This window comes from Engystomops pustulosus, chromosome 6, assembly GCF_040894005.1.
Source record: "Engystomops pustulosus chromosome 6, aEngPut4.maternal, whole genome shotgun sequence".
Classification (NCBI taxonomy): domain Eukaryota; kingdom Metazoa; phylum Chordata; class Amphibia; order Anura; family Leptodactylidae; genus Engystomops; species Engystomops pustulosus.
The window spans coordinates 15,559,683-15,565,770 of NC_092416.1; positions in this window are offsets into that span (position 1 = coordinate 15,559,683).

Genomic DNA, 6,088 nt, shown 5'->3' on the forward strand with positions numbered 1-6,088 from the left:
TATAAACCATATAAAAAACACACCCATCGCTGAGATATGTGCAGTCTGGTCATAGTGAGCACTAAGTAACTCATCAGAGGAGATCTAATCCTTGAAAAATATCAAAATATTTTGGGGTATTCTGTCAAAATATATATGTTATATCATCTATATGGAAACAATGGGGCACATTTACTAAGGGTTCCAATTGGGCACTTTCGCTGGGTTTCCCGACAATTTCCGATTTGCGCTGATTTGCCCGGGATTTTGGCACACGCGATCAGATATTGGCGCATCAACGCTGGCATTCACTCGACAGAAATGTGGGGGGGGGGCATGGCCGGTGGACAACCCGACGCATTCGGAAAAACCGCAGAATTTTAAAAAAGCGATTTGTGTCAGCACTTATATGCACCGGGACGAAGAAGTTGAACTCCGGCGGACCTCGGCGCAGCAGTGACACCTGGTGGACATCGGGCGCACTACCTTAGTGAATCCCGGCAGACCCGAATCCTCGTCGGAGAATGCACCGCTGGATCGCGACTGGACCGGGTAAGTAAATGAGCCCCTATGTTGTGATTGTGTTATTTGTTTAAAGTGCATCTGTCATCAGGATGTTACATTTCACCTAATGACAGGTTCCCATAGCCTTTTTAATAGTAATTCTCAATCTTCCTTTATCATTAAAATTACTGCTATCACTCACTTTTAAAAGTTGCCTAAAATATACCTGGTCCCTCTCAGCAAACTGTTCATCATCATTATCTTTGGGGAATGTACCTTGGGGATTGCGCAGGAACTGGTAAGTAAATTTGCCCCAATATGTTTGATTTACAGAAGGTCTTAAATTAAATTTTAAAAAATCCCAGGTGAAACAATTCGTAATTTCCAGCTTGTAGGTGAAGCTTATACCTCTGCTGTCGGCAATGCGCCGTTTGATAGCAAAGTTTGATAGCAAATTTGGGACTCCACTGCTTAGTAATGGACTCGGCTAAATTGTATATCCTCAGCAATCTAATAGGTTATCTCTCTATACTCAGACCTTATGGATTGGCCTTCTAACCCTCTTTGCCCCTTAATCCCGCCCTATCTCTTGATGTTAGTTATTATGAACTCTAGAGGCTAGACATGATAAATATATTCATGAGACTACCGCCATTCCTACCTCCGATCTCCCTTATGTCCCCCCCCCCTACCTGTTACCTATTATAACACAGACAGAGGAACATGTAACAACGAGAAGGCAAAGCATATGAAGGATCAAGTGTGCAAGACTGAAACAAGCCAACATGTTTCGATAAAGCTTTTTTGAAAACCAAAAGAAAAATAATCATTGTATTTCCTGTAAGTTTTTGATGCATTTCCTTACCACAACAGATACTCTACTGCACTCTACCCTTACTCTCAGTGGAAAACCAAAAAATTGAGGAGGGAATTTTTCAAGTGCTGTTGCATTGTGTTATCCCCGCCCCTCCTGTGATGTGTGATATGTTATGAGATTCCGGCCTCTTGATATATCAGGATGGACAATTCTATAATGCTATAGCCTGTGCCAGATATAGGTGTAGGCTATAGCTAGTGGTAGTGAATGTCCCACACCAACCCACTCTGTAGTTGAACACTCATCACTCAACAACCCTCCATTCCCCTCTTCCTGAGATGATGGAAGGAAGGAAATAGTCATAATTCCAGGGCAAGGAATTGTGACTATATCAAGATTTGTATTCCAGTACAAGCCTTGATAAATCTTCCCCAGAGACTGTATATAAGTAGGAACATATTAAGGATAATTAGAATGTTGTTGTTTTCTCAAGATTGTGTCTTTAATTATGTATTTATTTTTTGTTATCATCGGCTATGATTTTTATGTTATTTCTAACACAATTTCTAGCTTTATACAACATGTTTGATGGCCAAAAAAATCCTTGATGGTGCCACTTTTCTCCTGGATGCACTGAGCACACACTTTTTAATGTTTAATGGTTAACCCTGACCTATGTAGACACCACCCTTGGCCAACACGCAGGAATGTTATGGTAGAGCGTCATCATCTCTCGACACATAGTTCTTCATAGTTACCAAGTCACTTTCTCAGTTTATACTGAGCCATACTACAGCCATAAAATTTTTATTAAACGCTTACAGCTGTGAATACCCTTCAACTTTCACAATCCATGTAGTCAATTGCATAACATGGACAATATTGTCTTATCATTTTGAAGGCTCAACCTTTTGTCTTGAAATCTCATAAAATATTAATTGTTTACACTAGAAATAAAAAAGTTGTATTCAGGAAATGCTAACATCAGTTTCCCACTAAACAGGTGTAACTTTGAAGTTATCAAGATCCTCCCATGTCTTATTCCCCCCAAAAAGCTATAAATTACAAGCCACAGTCTCTCACAACATTACAAACCTTCGAGAGCAGAACCATGACTTCTCTGATTTTGACTCTGAGCCTCCTCTTAGCTCTTACAGTAACAAGTAAGTTTTCTTATCATTTTATTTGTATCAGTTTCCAGTCTTTTTTCTTTTTCTTGATTTCAGCAGACTTTAATGTTTTTATTGATGACTGTAATGCAGCTGGTGGGCAACTACTGGGTGGATTTGTAATGGGACGTTGTCTAAGTTGCCCTCGGGTTTTAATGATTACATTTAATATGGACTTTACAATAGGGAGATTATCATGTTAGTACTGTCAGGAACGGCACAATCACAACCAGACTTGAAATAAGCGTTCAGACTGGGAAAGAGGTGTCAACTAAGCGCACCTACTATCAGGAACTAACAGACTCTGAAAGACCCTGAAAGGTGAGAATAGAACTGTTAGCAGCTGCTGGCTACTGGAGCGGACACATAACAAGAAGCAAGAGACAAGCCAGTGATGGCCACACAAGGACACTGAAATATGTCAAGGTTACAAACAAATACAAGTTTAAGGGTTGCACTGGGAGGGAAGACACAGAGGGACACACAACAGATAATAGCAAAGTCAGACAGAACCAACTGAAATCCAAGATGGTGTTGAGGAATCGAGTTGTATTGATAAAGAATGGAGAATTAAACATAGCTGAGGGCGGATACACAGAATTTTAAACAAAGCAATAGCAAATAGATATAAACCAAGAGAAGACTGAAGTAAACAGCACCCTCTGATAGATCTGGGCAGAATATAGAGGGAGTAATGGACACTGCCCCCAGCACTGACTGCTTTGGTCATCCATAACTCAAGCCACAGCTGCACACAAAACAAGCTTAAAGACGCTTCCAGCTTTCTGAAAATGAGCTGTCGCTAAATGTAGCCCTGGGTGTGGTTTTCAAGCATAGAAGACTGGAACCTGATCCCATTCAGTGCAAGTCAGTGGGGGTCATTTACTAAGGGCCCGAATCGAGTTTTTACGTTGCGTTACCCGAATATTTGCGATTTGCGCCAATTTTCCCTGAATTGCCCCTCAGATTGTGGCGCATCGGCGCCGGCATGCACGCAGCGAGAATCAGGGGCGTGGCCGAAAGAAAACCCGACGGATTCGGAAAAAACGCCATATTTTTATAAAAAAAAAGTTACCTGCACCCAGGGTAGGACGGTGAACTTCAGTGCACTCCGACGGAATTCAGCGCAGCAGCGACACCTAGTGGACATCGGGTGCACTACCTTAGTGAATCGCCGGAAGACCTGAATCCTCCACTGAGAACGCGCCGCTGGATCGCGTCAATACCGGGTAAGTAAATGTGCCCCATTGATTGATGACAAGTACCTCTGAGAGACGTCTTTGTTTAGTGGCGGAATCGGACTTGTGTCCACCTGATAAAATTATTCTGGGACCCCAACTCCATTGCACCATAGGAAATGGCCCTAGCAGCCTCTATATGAACTTTTCTTCTGCTAATCCTCTAGGGTCCAGTATCACACAAAAGCCTAAGCCCACCAGAAAACAATCTGGTACTCTATTGACCAGTCCGAAACTATTTAGTGACAGCTTACCCAGGTGGGTCACCATAAAAAATACATGGTATACTCCAAGACATGATCTGAGACAGGGAAGGCAGAATTGGGTCGATCTGATAATTAAGTTATGGTCAGGAGAGAAGAACCAGTTCAGAGACAGGAAGAGAGTTGGATTTACATGTAATGGTCAGGACACAGGGTAAAATATACGATGATAGGCAAATATACGGCTTTGTAGGGATTAAATGCCCATTAAATTAGGAAATTACGTGCAAGTAGACTCCATCTATCGGGTTCTTAAAGTGTAGCGACAGGTCTCATCGCTCAGTTTTTTTTGTGTGAAATCAGGTTCTAACCATCAGTCTCAGATGGTGAAGATCTTTTTGACATTGCAGCAGAGGTTGGAAATGAAAATGATTTGGTAATAGTTCTGATCGTGTGACATCTCTCTAGGTTCTGCTCTCCTATGTACAGAGTGTCTGTCGAAAAATTCATCATCCTGCTCCGGCCCCAGCGTAACTTGTCCTCCAGGCTATGAGTGCGGCTCCTCACATACAAAAACCAATGTTGGTGAGTTATATCATTATCTATAAGTCTTTGTAGTCTACTGAAGGACGTTGCCTCCCATACTGGTAACTGTGCATGTAGGGGTCTCTACCCCAGTTTTGAGTCTAAAGAAACTTGCATTTTTTTTGTTTTCACCAACTAAAAGCTCTAAGTTAATGTTGCAATTTATTTGGGTGGGTTTCTGTTTTGCTGGAACAATATTTTTGAGAAAATATTTATTTTTATTCATTTTAACTCTCACAAAAGTCACATATATTTTACAATTTTATAATCTAAAAAATTTACTTGAGGAACAGGAGGGGGATAGTGTCTTTACATATCTGTCCCTGCTGCTTTGGTGGTTCTGGTGCTGGTCGAGCAGTTACAAGACATCCCACAAAACTTTCACATTACTATATAACCAGTGATGAGTTGACCCGTTCATCATGTTCAGGTTTGCTCAGTTCAGCCAAGCTGAATTTTGGTTTGGGCACCTTAGCTCAGGTGTATTCTGCTCCTACCATATACTACAATGCTACAGTATTGAATTATATGGTAAATTGACTACTGATGCCACCAGATCAGGCAGAATGACACTCCTTCGGTCTAGTATAGACTTCAGGTTGTCATGTGTGCACCAAATACCCACTTTCAACACCTACAATTAGTACTAGCACCATTCAGTGGGTTCACAGATCGGCAGTCAGTGCACTCCATTATTTTCCCTAGGATAATCACTCCTCTTGACATGTTCCCGGTGGGTGTTCAAAACGGGCTCAACCGTGAGCTCTCTTCGCACATCCTTCTCTTCAAACATCCTTGATTTAAGGTGAAAAGCTGGTTGTTCCATTGCTCAGAAGCCCATAAAACAACTTTTCTGTGTGAGCCCAAATGCCAAACCTCATGTTCTGGTTTGGGGACCTGAACCCGCAATATTAATCAAGGACCTGAACATTGTGGTTGGGGTCCACTCAACCTCCTACATCACCTCATAGGGAATTTTCAACTGAAATAGGACTAGTCATCTATCAAGGATTATTTCATCTTAAAGGACCACTAGGATGAAGGATTGTAAATGAAGGACACCGACATACTGGTGTGCGCCCCCTCTGGCGGGATCTGTTCATCTTTAAGCTTCATATGTCCTTGTTTTTTAGAAAAGAAGGCTTTAACAATTATGCAAAAGGTCAGAGGGGCAATGGCTTCCATTAACATCTATAGGGCCCTGAGCCCCTCAGGAGCATTTGCATAATGATAAAATCCTTTTTTTGTAAAAACCAGGGCATAAGAAGCTAAAAGAGGGGGCACACACCTGTATGTCAGTGTGCTGGATTTACAATCTCTCACCCTAGTGGTTACAAATAGAGTATTTCCCTTTGGAGGACCTCGCCTGTATTACATGGCTTAGGTATTCCTATTGATAGATGTAGTGTGATGCTTAGAGCCTCCTGAGGGGGTGCTGCAGGATAATGCGTCACTTACTGGGAGGTTATAATTGAGTGTTTATGATACTCTCCACTTTGTCATGGGTAAAAACCATTCTACAAAGTATTTCTAAAGATTTTATTATTTATTTTAAACATAAGATAGAATAACATGTTTTTATTTTCAGGTGGA